The sequence below is a fragment of the Rhipicephalus sanguineus genome, unplaced genomic scaffold, assembly GCF_013339695.2.
Source record: "Rhipicephalus sanguineus isolate Rsan-2018 unplaced genomic scaffold, BIME_Rsan_1.4 Seq2422, whole genome shotgun sequence".
NCBI lineage: Eukaryota > Metazoa > Arthropoda > Arachnida > Ixodida > Ixodidae > Rhipicephalus > Rhipicephalus sanguineus.
In genome coordinates, this window is record NW_023614849.1 from 17,361 (window position 1) to 32,267 (window position 14,907).

The 14,907-nt window shown below is 49.0% G+C and overlaps 1 long non-coding RNA gene across 1 annotated transcript; it reads left to right on the plus strand.

Moving 5' to 3' along the window:
- The first annotated feature begins 341 nt into the window (after positions 1-341).
- LOC125756600 (uncharacterized) lies at positions 342-8,245 on the plus strand. Its single transcript, XR_007414625.1, has 3 exons — positions 342-443; positions 7,391-7,676; positions 8,165-8,245. It is a non-coding gene; the product is annotated as an uncharacterized LOC125756600 (long non-coding RNA).
- The last annotated feature ends 6,662 nt before the right edge of the window (positions 8,246-14,907 follow it).

The following is a 14,907-nucleotide window of genomic DNA, read 5'->3' on the forward strand; positions in this document are numbered from 1 at the left end:
AAAAATATATGTAAAAGTACAGACATCATTACAGAAAATGTCTGTGGTCACACAGAGAATTTCTGTTATTTGCTCTTAACAGAAATGTGTACCTGAAAAAAACAGGCAATTTCTGTCTTTAAGGTCAGCGCTTTACAGACAATTGATCACGTGTCTCTTAGTACTTGAAAAACAACTATAAAAAATGGACTGCACCAAGTAATAAATTGTTTATATTTTAGGAAGTAAGCCAACGGTAGCAATTAATTTTGTTTCAAGTAATATGCGTATTTGTACATGTTGCGGTCCTTGCTTTCGGCGCGCTTCAATGCACAGATTCAAATTTCATGCTGCTAGGCCTCGTTTCTTCTTTATAGACTGGACCAACTGATGCTCCTCGTTGTTTCCTCGTCGACGGTCTGCTGCCATTGAACCACTGCGCTTTGTTACAGTTCGTCCATCAGGTGAGTAAGAGTTCCCTTGCTGCTTTATGTGACTACTGAACTCTATTATGTGTTACTGAAGTGCTATTACGTGATTATGTTGTTGCTATCAGGGTGTCGGAACGGAACGAAAACCAAAAACGAAAAACGAAAAAAACGATATTTTTGACCGGAACGAAAACGTAACCGAAACTTTATATATTATTTCGTTCCGGAGTGAAACCGAAATTTTTTCAATCGTTTTTCGGTTCACGAGAAAACTTCGCGATCCGGAACAAGTGAGCTCGTGCAATGTGAGCATATCTCAGGGCACAGTACTAGCGCGTACCTCAGGCAGGAATTTCAAAGCAAAGATATGTTGAAATTGTGCGGAAAACGAAAACAGTGGCAACCAGAGATGTTTATATTAAGGCAAGTGGACTTTTGCGCGCCTGTCACGCAGGCAAAATGGAGAGGGACAAATGGAGTCGGCGCTGAAGTTTGTTACAGCGAAAGCTGTTATGAGATCACAACAGCTGATTTTGGGGCCATAGTTGTCCGCCGCCGCCGGTGTCCGTGACCGCTATCGCGTGAAATAAGAAAAAAATTGAATGAGAAACATATTTCTAGGGTTGGATGGGATTTTAACCCGCGCCCTCGGCGTGGCAGTCGGGTCTTTCACCACAGTGCCACGCTGGTGCTTGTAACTCCTTCGCAAAAATACTCTGTCGAGGCGCCATGTCGGGTGGGGAATCGTGTTAACATATGTAATATAGCGTGGCAGAAAAGTAAAATAACAACCAGTCATCACACAATGCGAATAGCGCAAAGTGTGTGGTTTAATGCTTCCCACAAGTGTTGCGGAGTTGCCACTCCAGAAGTGAAATGACTCTGAAATCATTCCACATTTTCGCAACCCCGGAATGGAATGGGGGCAACGCTTGGAGGAATGGGATGAGAATGGAATTAAGCGCCTTTTTCACGCAGTGGAATAGGAATGGAATTACATCTTTTTCCGAAAATAGAGCACGTTTTCGTCTACGTGCTGTTTTTCAAACTTCAAACATTAGTAAGTCAGGGCCTCGAATTTAACAATAAAGCAGTATTTTTAAAATGGCTTCGCTGATTACAAGTATGGTACATTTATAAGCAACGTGCCTACTAGAAAAAGAGGCATAAGTTAGTGTACAAACAAATTCATTATCCCAGCAGGTACTGAAGGGAGAAACAAACTACCCCTGCGCGTTTGTTCGCATTGATACCCCCACACGAAAGTAGCGAATACTCTATGCACAGCCTGACCTTTATCTCACGAGCAGTTTAGTACCTGACACACGTGAATAACCTTTGCGACAACAAAGACACTGCATACCTGCGCACAGGCGAACACAGAAAGCTCTCCTCACCACATCCATGCTTGCGAGGCGCGCTGACGAGCAGTGCGGCCCAGTGTTCCGTATTCGATGCAAAGGCACAAGGTGCCCGAGAGGTGCACTGTTCCAACTAATACCAGCAAATCAAGAGGGTTTTGTTCCCCATATTAACCAAATCTTAGTTTTCTCCGCATTCACGACCGCTCCAGACGCGTGGTAAAACGGCTTAGTCTTCTTGAATACTACTTTTTTCAGCATAAAAATACGCTATGTCGTCATTTTAGCATTGGCGCATTTAAGCTTAAACATTATTAAAACAACACCATTCGTTAACACATGCTGACCATGCAAGTACTATAGGTAGCGGAAGAACTGTCCCTATGGGAATTAGTACGGTGGTTCTACTGCACGAGATGTGACCAAGCTACAATCCTTCGACCTTAGCAACGTGTTTTGCGTACTTCTGCAGTTCTTAATGCATCTGATGGCACCAGCTTTATGGGGCGTTCATTCTTGACTCGATAAAACTATCAAGATGCCTATCCTACTTTGAGGAATTAGAGGAATGGAATTGAACTGCCCAGCCATTCCCGGAGTGGGAATGGGCTAAGTTTTTTCATTGCGAGGAATTGAAAGGAATGGAATGGCGGCAAGTCCTAATTCCCCGGAATTTAACTGGAATGGTACGGAGGCTCCCATTCCGCAACACTGCAAGTTCCCACCCACTGCAAAGTGCTCAGCCATAATTCCTCATCGTCATCAGCTACAGCACAAATTGCACTGACTTATACAGATGTGTAGCGGGTACCACGTTTCTCAAAAAAAATGACAAAAAATTGCATAGTAGGAACTATAATACTTGAGAAAAATTACGATGATTTATGGCGTAGTGGGTACCTTGCATGTGTACTTTTATTATAGTTGCCCCGAGAGAATCTACAACGGGCTCTACAAAGTCCGCTCTTCCAGCTTTCGCTGTGACTGTGCTGCGTGTTCCCCGCAGGCCTGGCGATCCTTTTATCAGAACAGCGGTCTCGGACATCAGAGAGTACACTCAGTGACGTGCTGCTTCTGAGGTCGTGCTCACTCCCTTGAAACAAAGCACTGAGTCTACTAAAAAAATCGTATTTGTCTTTTGAGAAAATAAATACTACGACTTTGAAATTAATACTGCTGTGTGCAAGTTGGCAGGAATTCGTGGTAGAGTTGCTTCCGCTCCTCTAAAGAACGTGTTTTACCCTTGTCCCACTTTCCGAAGAGGAGGGCAAGTCACTACATCACAAATCCAATGTTCTTTACGATTACCTCAACTTCAAATTTTTGCGCAAAAAAACCGTTACGAACCGCTACGGAACATTTTTTTTTCATTCCGGAACAGAAACGGAACGGAACTTTTCGCGGTGGAACGAAACTAAAACCGAAACGAAAAACATTTCGTTCCGACACCCTGGTTGCTATAACGCTCGATGACAACGGCTCGTGTAGCCATACGCAGTTAGCAACGTTTTTTGAACCAATGGTTTTAGAAACGTTGGTTGCTAGTGCACGTCGTATTTAGCTGTGCTGCTGCGCTTAGCCGTGCGGCAGGAGGTGTAAGCAGAGCAGTACTGCCATTTGAAATGTGCCAAACGGCTGCCGCCGTCTGCGCAGTGTGCTTCGTTGTTACCGTGCAGAGCGTACTATCGTGCACGCCCAGTTCAGGCGTTGAATGCGCGAGATTGCGTCACACTGCAATGTGTTCGTCCGTTGTCTGATGTGTAAGGAGCTAGTTTAGGCGCACCGAAGCAGGGGCTCCGCTAATGTTGCCATCAAAGAATGTGTTCGTGTCATGTGGCGTTGGCGGAATGAGTCCCATTTATGCGGATCGCGTGCGTTCTTTGATTGCTATGATGCGTGATTTTTGTTCTGCTTTGCCAGCCTCGTTATAAACGGCCCTTTATAGCCCAGCGCAGCGTTCGCGTCAACCAGCGTCAGCAGAAGTTGGCGACGTCACGTTCATTGGTTCGTCACGTTACGTTAACGCGGAAACCGAGCCAACCAAGCACTACGTCGACTTGACGCATGCGCAATTCAGCACGCCCGGCGTCCCTTCGTCACGAAGAACGAAGAAATGCAGACACCGTGAAGTCAGGCTTTGGGTACTGTGTTCTTTGGGTAACATCGCCGGCGCCGAATGCAGCATGTCGCACCTCGCGCCAGCTGCAGCAGAGGCGCGGCGCGCCGACGGACGCCGGACGCGCCGGTCGTGCCGGCCTTTGTGCTGTACGTTTGAATAGCGTAGCCTCGCGGTGCCGAGCGTGCGCACGCTATAGAGGGTCTTTGACACCGGAGCGGTAATGTCTGCCTATTGACTTGTATCGTTCGAGATTCTGTTCGAAAATATAATCATCGTCATCCTTTACTATAATACGCACAGACTCTACATCAGCCATAAAGGAGCTCCGCAAGGTATATAACGCGCACACTTTCGCAGGTGATATACAGCGTATAACTGCACAGATGCCTGGCCAGATAAGGATACAGTGGATACCACGGGACACCATTTCTGCTCACATACAAGCTGACACCGCCACCCACAGTGAGCTGCCACGTACTCTAGAAGCGCCTTTCCCGAGTGATCCCCGGGGTGAGTTCCTCAACCGCAAGGAGATTCTCCGCCGCACCACACGAGATTTAATTCCACCGTGCGGTTCAAACCTCCCAGGCGGGCTTACCCGCCAGGAGGAGGTGGTGTTGCGGAGACTTCGTGTGGGGGCGGCACTTACTCCGTCGGTCTCATATGCCTGGCCACAACATCTGCATGGACCATTTGGGGATACTTGCCCATTCTGTACCACCGAAGCGTCCGCGGTTACAATCAAGCACCTGTTGTGGACATGCCCTGGCCTGAATCAGATACGGCGGCGCTACCTGAGAACAGTGGGCCTTCATCCGACAAGACCACCAGATTATGATTTGTGGCTCTATGGGCCCCACCATAGAGCATTGTTGATGTATATAGCGGAAGCCGGCCTCTACCTGTATATTTAAGTATGTATGACGTTGGGCAAACTCTCGAAATTAAAAAAAAAAGTGACGCAACGCAGCGCCTCAACCAGTTTCATATTACCGCAACGATTCTGTGCCCTCCTCTACATGAACAGCACTTATCGAAAAAAATGCAGTCGAACACGCATATATCGAACCACACGAATTGTTGCGCATTTCAAACAGTTGTAAAATCCCATGCAGATATGTTGGGCTAGTTCACGCAAATATAGTGCTCCTCTTCACTGTACATTCGATATATCGAACGCGACGCCAGCGCCCAAGGCCTCAGTGCACTGCACCACACGTGCAGGAAGTCCGCGCACGCGTAGCGTAGAGACTGTAGCGCCTGTCATTTGTTCCTTCCCTTTTTCTGTTTCCTTTCTTTTCTTTTTTTTTTTGAACTTTGCGTTACTACAAGATATGTATGCGTGGCGACAGATAAGTCATTTTCAGTGCCACAGTCTGATAGAGTGTCTTTCTTCACTTCTGGCTCACTGGCTTCTTCGTTGACTGGCCGACCCACAGGCCTCTGCGCGCTTATTTGGTTCACGCCTGGGTTCGGGAGAGTTGGACATGACTCATCTGTTCATAGTACAGCAGCGGCTCGGCAAAGACGTTGAGCCAGTTCGGCGTCGTCGGCAGACGCGCCGGTGAAAGCAGTGTCGTTTGAGACGGCGTCAGGCGTCAGGTTCTTTGTTCGAAGTCCGCTGGCTGTTCGGGTACGCGTTTCTCCGGCGTGGGGGAAGGGTGGGTGCTTTGAAGAAGTGGCGGCCTTTGATGAATGCGCGCTCCGTCGAAGGTATCGGTGCCGTGATTTAACGCTGAATTTCGAATGTGGTGTAAGCGCTTACTTGTTCGAAACACGCTGGCTGTTCTTGCACGCGTTTCGCTGGCGTGGGGGGAGGGTTTGAGCTTTGAAGAAGTGGTTGCATTTGATGGCGCTCCGTCGAAGGTACGGCGCCGTGATATGACGCTGGATCTTGAATGTAGTGTAAGCGCTTACTTGTTCGAAACGCGCTGGCTGTTCTTGCACGCCGTTCGCTGGCGTGGGGGGAGAGTTTGAGCTTTGAAGAAGTGGTGGCATTTGATGAATGCGCGCTCCGTCGAAGGTATCGGCGCCGTGATTTGACGCTGGATCTTGAATGTAGTGTAAGCGCTTACTTATTCGAAACACGCTGGCTGTTCTTGCACGCCGTTCGCTGGCATGGGGGGAGGGTGGGTGCTTTGAAGTGGCGGCTTTTCATGAATTTTGGCTCCATCGGAGGTATCGGCGCCGTGATTTGGCGCTGGATTTTGAATGTGACTACAGCGCTTACCTATGACTAGAGGGTATGTCTTTCTCGGCACCAAACTGGCCTTTTGTAGCGCTAGCTCCACTGGCCTAGCCGAGCCAGTTTCGCGTGGCTCCTCAAGACACGTGCTGCTCATGCGAGGATCAGTGATGTCACGCACAGGAGCCGGCACCGGTCTGCGCTTTCCAGAGGCGTGACGTCGTAGCCGTTGCAGACGTATTGGCGCCGGCGCGCGCGCAGCTATTCGCTTTGGCTGTGCAGTCGCCGTCTGACACTGCGCTGGAGCCGCTTTATGGCGCCTGTGACTAGCGTTTGCCAGTGTGGTATAGCCATGGAGGAGAGCGCAAATGCTGCTCAACGGCGCAGAAGAGCGGTGAAGCTTAACTCATCGGATCCCGAAGTAGTTGCCTGGCAAAATAAATATACATGTGCCACATCATACGCATACCGTGTGTGTGTCATTGGAGCAGCAGTAAGCATGATAACCAAGTTAATCCTAGACAATCAGGAAAGCTAAGAATAATTAGCTGAACCTTTGCTAACGCTACGTTATCCTGGCATAGCCGAGCTAAGCCACGGCAATTTTTTTTTTATTCAGCACTTATTCCTTCTTGTGCATTTCACGTGTGCTACCCGTTGAACCCCGTTGACCTGATCGGCTTTTTGCTCATCAAATAAATCATTTATCACCGTCGTGTGCCTATCGACGTTGCTACTTTCGGATACGCCAATCGGTAATCTGCCGTCTTTTCGCAAGTTTACACTTTTGTCAGAGGCGTGCTAAGTTTTTATTACGAGCACAATTTCGAATATCGAAATATTATATATGAAACTATTTCACAATCTCCATCGAGTTCGATATATCTGGGCTCGATTGTACACCGAAAATAGAGTGAACCATCGCAGGTGCAGACCAGCACTTTCAAAATGCGCCATTTCACTTCCACTTAGGGCAAGAGATTCGGTGCTAATGCAGCTTGAAAATCGCTTGTGGATTTTTTATCTTCTTTCTTGCATTGAGTGTTAAGCATCGCTGGGGCGATCAAAGTGTTTGAGAGTACGCAGTGTTAAAACATGTGCAAACACCCAGTTTTAACAAATTCTTTAAAAGGGTATGAGCTTGAGCTTGTTGACTTGGCTTCATAACAGAAAACAGCGCGGGCAAACGGGACTAGAAAGTCCTGTCAGCCTTTCTTGTACCGTTTGCCACGCTGTTTCCTGTTATTAACAAATTAACAAATTCTATTTTGCCTCGTGCCTACTTATTCGATCAATGCTCGTTTCTTTATTCAAGGATACCATCTGGGATGATGACCTTGAGGAAATGCCAAGTTGACCTTTCATATTTGCGAAAGGTATGCTATTCTCCCCTTCTAAATATGAGTAAATTTTGAACCCAAATTTTCAACTTGCAGGTGGTGGTTTCCTGACAGCGAAGTCCTTCACAGTTTGCATTGACGACGTTCCTCTCATGCAAGCATCCAGTCCTAGAGAGGCGTTCAAGATATTATTCCTGGCAGACTTTGCGTCAACGTTGCCTACCCAAAAGAGGCAAGTCTTACTCTGGAGTTCACTCATAGGTGAGATTGAAACTAAACCTTGGGCACAGTACTTTGGTCAATAACTCTAGCTTTCCGGTGACATTGAAAAAAAATGTATGGCATATCGCTCAAATAAAAATTCCTTTATTTATTGAGATGGCTTCATTTAGTTAAAAGGAAAAGAAAGTGTTTCGGAACAAAATTACTAAAACTAAACCATTATCCCTTCAATGAGAAGCTACCTGTTTTATGGTATATTGCTTGCGAGTATCCACAAACATACTGGCTGTCAGTACTTAGACATTAGAAGGTTCAAATTCTAGTTTTAGTGTTAGATAGGTTAGGAGTTTTATTTTAGACTTATGTGGCAATATTTTATTTAAAGTGAACGTAATGTAAGTAGACATGGATGTATGCAGAAAAGCCTATTCTTAATGAAGAGCTAGTGGGTAACTTTGTAGTTACATTGTATCTAAGAATATTTAGGTACTTCTGGACTGCTAAACAGAATTGCCTCTTCTTTTTAGGTCACTTGCCACTGTCAGTCCCGGAAAGGGCACAAAGACTGAGCATACACGAGGGAAACAGCACATGAACCCGAAAGTGGCGTCATTGATTACCTTCCTCAAGGACTTGACTTTCAAACATCTGTGCCTGCCATCTCGAACAATATCGCCGGGAGATTTCATAATCTGGACCCGTTGTGATACTGTGAGCATAGTGAAAGAAGCGGGAATTGTAATGCCTTGTTTTTCTTTGTTAGACAAAACATTAATTACAACAGACAAGAAAGCCAAGGCAAGTACAGGGGATGTTATTTGTAGCCATTACGAAGCAAATGTCAAGAAAGCAAAGTGGACGAAAAGATAACATGCCGCTGGCAGGGGCCGATCCTGCGACCTTCGATTAACGCATAGTGACCGCTTGTGATAGTGTGGGCATCTCTCGTATTCCAAAATGCACATGTTGGCAACTGCCTGAACTTCTATGTTTCATGTCAATAAACTTGTTTGCATTTCACTCTATGGTGCACTGAATTAACGAATTTGTGAGAGGATGCGTGCTATAAAGGGGACAATGCAGATGCAAAAAATTGTGGTGCTTTCTGTTTGTGAGATTTTCTGTTCTTGCACCTCATACATTTTAGGTTTGCATAACCTGTCAAATTGCAGAATATTTGTCAACTGACGTTGCTGCGATGAGAAAGAAATGCAATTTCAAAAATTTCTTGGTACTTAAAGCAGAAAGCTCATTTTAATTACAGAAACTTCCTGTACTGAACAAATGAAAAAAAAAACTTGTCAAGTCACAGAAGATTTCTGTACTAAGAAAGCAAAAGTGTAGTACAATTACAGAAACTCTCTGTTAGTGAGAACCGAAAAAATCATGTAAAGGTACAGAAGTTTTCTGTTACTGAAAACAGAAAAAATTATTTGAAATTGCAGAAATTTACTGTTACTGAGAACAAAAAAAACATGTAACATTACAGACATTTTCTGTTACTGAAAACAGAAAAAACCATGTAATTTACAGAAATTTTCTGTTACTAAAAACAGAAAAAACCATGTAAATTACAGAAATTTTCTGTTAGCAGGAACAGAAGAGACATGTAAAATTACAAAAACGTAAAAACAGAAAACAGAAAGAGAACAGAAATTTTCTGGCAGGCCAGCTGCCAGAAAATGTCTGTTTTTTTCAAGAAAATTTTTACAGTGTACGCTCAAGTAGTCGCCAGGACGCACCAGGCAATCCCCTGCGGCTGCTCCATTGAGTTACGCCGAAGGCCGCGCTAGACCTCCGTCCTTCGAAGCGGGGCGTGCCGGCTCCGTATACTGCCGTCATCCCTAGGCCCCGACTGCAACCCACCATGCAGTCGTTTCAGCAGCCGCCCCGTCAATCGCATCCTGCGACATGGGCGGGACCTAGCCCGGCAAACCGATGGCGCACTTCCGGCAACCGCCCGATCTGCTTTGCGTGCGGTTGCGCCGGTCATGTCGCCCGCTATTGCAACCGCGTGCAGCCGCCTCGAGTCGGATCAGCCGTCACCAACCAGTCCAGCCGCCCGTATTATGACCCGCTGCCGCCTATGTCACCGACGTCACGCCCAGGTCCATCTACCCGTCGTTCACCGTCCCCACGACGCCGCTCACTGTCACCGATGCGGCCTCGTCCGGTCGCACTAGACCAGGAAAACTAGTCGTCGCAATCCAAGAGGCAAGGGCTGCGACGCTATCGAACAGCCAAAGCCCTCAGCAAAGCCCATCAAACGTAGTAGACGTGTTTATAGATGGTGTGCGCACATCGGCCCTTGTAGACACTGGAGCTGCCGTTTCCGTTATGGACGCTAAATTTAGCCGACTACTACAAAAAGTGACGACGCCACTTTCCGGGCTTTCCCTCCGTACAGCCAGCGCTCATAGTATTCACCCGACAGCGGTGTGCACAGCCCGTGTCATGATTCAGGACGCTCTGTACGCCGTCGAATTCATCATAAGTTCCTCATGCTCTAACGACGTCATCCTGGGATGGGATTTTCTCGCCCGTCACGCCGCCGTCATTCGTTGCGCACCAGGCGAAATAGAGCTCTCACCATTCTCAGATTTGACGCCGGCGGACAGTCCACCGGCTGCGACCAAGGTACTTGTGAAATACGACACCACACTTCCTGCAAACTCGTCAACGGCTGTGTCAGTCTGCTGCACCGGTCTCGCCGACGCCGTTGCACTCCTCTCTCCATCTGACCGCGTCTTCACTAGAAAAGGCTTGTTGGTGCCATTTGCGACCGTGCGAGTCATTCAGGGCGACACCGATATTTTTGTTACGAACCCATCCCCGTACATTGTTAGGTTGGTGCGAGGGGAATGTCTCGGCAGAGCTGAAGCCCTCGAAGACACACAAGTTATGGACACACCGGGTGACACGCACTGCGCCAGCTCCCATTCGCTCAGTGCTGTTTCCACATCTGATTCGTCACCCACTGATTTATTTGGTTCCTCGATTGCTGAACACCTTACGTCGGTCGAGCGTTCCCAGCTTCTATGCCTGTTGGAAGAATTTCGTTCTTCGTTCGATGTAGCGCAAACTTCTCTCGGCCGCACGTCTGCTGTCACGCATCGCATCGACACTGGCGCCCAACCACCACTCCGGCAACGTCCATACCGCGTATCTCCAGCAAAGCGTCGTGTAATTAACGAGCAAGTCGAAGACATGCTTCGCCGCGATGTTATTCGACCCTCAAACAGCCCGTGGGCGTCTCCTGTCGTTCTCGTTGCGAAGAAGGACGGCTCTGTGCGGTTCTGCGTGGACTACCGACGACTCAATAAGGTCACCCGTAAGGATGTTTATCCCCTGCCTCGAATAGACGATGCCATTGACAGCCTGCAAGGAGCAGAGTTCTTTTCATCGCTCGATTTGCGCTCAGGGTACTGGCAAGTCCCCATGGCGGATGACGCTCGACCGAAGACAGCGTTTGTCACACCCGACGGCTTGTACGAATTCAACGTCATGCCGTTTGGGCTGTGCAATGCGCCCGCGACGTTTGAGCGCATGATGGATACCGTTCTGCGCAACTTGAAATGGCACACATGTCTATGCTACCTCGACGACGTCGTCGTTTTCGCCCCTGACTTCTCAACACACCTTCAACGCCTGCGGCAGGTTTTGACGCGCTTGAGCGACGCCGGGTTACAACTGAATCTCAAGAAGTGCCGATTTGCAGCACGGCAGCTGACAATACTAGGATACGTGGTGTCCAAGGATGGCATCTTCCCAGATCCAGCCAAGCTTCGGGCCGTGACAGAGTTCCCCAAACCTACGTCCGTCAAAGAACTGCGTAGTTTCGTAGGACTATGCTCCTACTTTCGGCGCTTCATCCGAAACTTCGCGACTATCATATCACCGCTGACGAAGCTCCTTGGAAGTAACGGGCCCCTCAATTCGTGATCGTCAGAGTGCGACGACGCTTTCGCAAAGCTCCGTCGTTTGTTCACGTCTCCTCCCATTCTACGCCACTACGACCCTACGGACCCTACAGAGGTACACACGGACGCTAGCGGTGTTGGCCTCGGTGCTGTCCTTGCGCAGCGCAAGCCTGGGTTCCCGGAATATGTCGTCGCATATGCAAGTCGTACGCTTACTAAAGCCGAGACCAACTACACCGTAACGGAGAAAGAATGCCTGGCAATCATTTGGGCCCTTACAAAGTTCCGACCTTATTTGTATGGTCGCCCATTTGATGTGGTCACCGACCATCATACACTGTGCTGCTTGTCGTCATTGAAGGATCCCTCAGGCCGTCTTGCCCGTTGGGCACTTCGCCTGCAAGACTACGACATCCGCGTGCTGTACCGCAACGGACGTCAGCATGCTGACGCCGACGCCCTGTCGCGCTCTCCCTTGCCTGACGACAATGCCCGCAACTCAGCGTCTCACTTTGTCGTTTCTTCCATCGATATTCACACCATCGCTACCGAGCAGCGCAAGGATCAATGGATTGCCTCACTGATAGACTTGCTGACTGATCCATCGGCCACACCATCCACTCGCTTGTTGCGTCGTCAAGCCCACCATTTCGCCGTTCGCGACGACCTGCTCCACCGACGCAATTACAACGGCGACGGCCGCCAGTGGCTACGTGTAATACCCCGCAGTCTGCGTTATGACATATGCGAGTCGTTCCACTCTGATCCGCAGTGTGCACACCCTGGGGTATCGAAAACCTACCACCGCATTCGCCAACGCTACTTTTGGCGAGGGATGTACCGCTACGTGGAGAAGTTCGTTCGCTCCTGCAATCGATTGTCAGCGCCGCAAAACTTCAACGCACCTGTCGCCAGCAGGTCTGCAACCTCTACCTTGCCCTGACCGACCGTTTGGGCGCGTTGGCATCGATTTATATGGGCCACTTCCCCTGACGTCCGCTGGTAACCGCTGGGCCATCGTCGCTGTAGACCACCTCACGCGATACGCTGAAACTGCTGCCCTCCCTGCGGCTACAGCGAGCGATGTGGCCTCCTTCCTGCTCCACCGATTCATGCTGCGTCACGGTCCACCCCAGGAGCTGCTCAATGATCGAGGCCGTGTCTTCTTGTCGGAAGTCGTCGAAGCCATTCTCAAAGAGTGCAACGTTGTTCACCGCAAAACTACTGCTTACCACCCGCAGACGAATGGCCTCACCGAACGCTTCAACCGCACGCTAGGCGACATGCTCTCGATGTACGTCGCCGCCGACCACACGAATTGCGACGTCATTCTGCCCTTCGTCACGTACGCCTACAATACCGCTCCTCAGAGCACTACTGGTTTCTCACCATTTTTCTTATTGTACGGCAGGCACCCGTCGCACACCATCGACACAATCCTTCCCTACAAGCCGGATCGATCTGAATGTGCGCCTATTTCTGCCACAGCCAGACTTGCTGAGGAGTGTCGCGAGCTCTCCAAGACCTTTACTACGCATAGTCAAGAGCAGCAGAAAAGCATTCGCGGTGACACCACCAGTTCTGTGCCCACGTTCCTTCCTGGAGCGCTCGTATGGCTCTCGGTCCCTACCACTGCACCTAGCCTCTCTTCCAAAACTACTGCCCAAAATACGAAGGCCCCTACCGTGTCGTCGAACGCACATCCCCGGTGAACTACCTGATCGAACCCATCGACCCATCTTCGGACATGCGCCGTCGAGGGCGCGACATTGTCAACGTGGCGCGCCTGAAGCCCTACCATGACCCGCTCATAGTGACAAGTTGCTAGGTCGCCAGGCGGCTCCCTTTTCGTAGCCGGGGTAATTGTAGCGACGCGTTCCCTACTCAGTAATGGGTCGTCCTCTCGAGCGCCTTCCAGTGGGTCGTTCTCTTCTCGAAGAGCACGCCCCTCGTGCAGAGAGTCGCCCCGCTTTGACTGTCGCTGCCGTGCGCCGTCGCTGAGTGCCCGTTAATAAACGTCTTGACAGTTGGGAATTGTCTCCTGCCCTGCTTTGCCATGCAGTAGCCCACCTGTTCTTCCTTGTCTCGCATGACTATCGTGCGCGATCAACTGATTTAACTCCATTGTCTTCTTCCGACTGCGAAGCGGAGATAACGGTGTGCAGCCGACAAGAGCGAAATCCTGATAGGCTCAACGCTTAGTGCTGACATTGTACACGGGCTTCAAAAAGAAATAAATGGCGAGGAGGAGATATTGCCCGTAGGCAGGGTAGTGAGGGCGAGAACAAAACCCCTTCCTCGTCTTTGTACTTGGAGTGGTTTAGGGGCACTTTGACTATGAGAAAGGCGCTGGATTACTTGATTCTTCAACGGACCAACTTTCAACAGCGCAGACGTTGCAGCTCTCAAGAAAAAACACGAAGCCCCTTCCACGGTTTTTGCATTTCTTTTATTGCGATAACGATTATACAGACAGTCTCAACGGGTTTTCGCCGTCACCATGATGTTTCGTATGAAGTCAAAACCAAAACCATCGTTCCGCACATTGTGTGTTCTACCCGCGAGTAAAAGCTCGCGAGCGCTGGTGAACAAAGCGGCGAAAGCAGAGATGAAACAAGCTGGCCATCTCCGTCGCACCGGAGGGCGCAGGCGATAACATCAGCCCGCGTGCGAGACCTGCCGTCGGTTGCTCCTCAAGCAGAGAGGACGTCCCCCTCCCCACCCGTCTTTCGCTCTGCAAAGGAGCATGAAGAGACGCCGGGGGCAGAGGGGGGCTGCTTGTCTCAAGCAGCAACTGTGAACTTTGAAAATAAGGGCGCGGTCGCGAGCGCTGGCGCATGTGCTATCTCGGCCGACATCGGCGAACTGCTCGTGTACCCTTCTACGCGTTGCGACCACACTGTAAAAAATATGTGTAAAAGTACAGATATCTTTACAGAAAATGTCTGTGGTCACACAGAAAATTTCTGTTATTTGCCCTTAACAGAAATATGTACCTGAAAAAAACAGACAATTTCTGTCTTTAAAGTTGGCGCTTTATAGACGATTGATCACGTGTCTCTTAGTACTTGGAAAACAACTATAAAAATAGACTGCACTAAGTAATAAATTGCTTATATTTTAGGAAGCAAGCCAACGGTAGCAAATAATTTTGTTTAAAGTAATATGCGTATTTGTACATGTTGCGGTCCTTGCTTTCGGCGCGCTTCAACGCACAAATTCCCAATTTGCATGCTGCGTAGGCCTATAGTTTCTTTGTGTTCTGGACCATGGAGGAAGGAAAAACTAAGGAGAGGCCCTATCGTATCCCAATGCATTGCGAAAAGTGTGGCGGAAGTGAGGTCAGATTT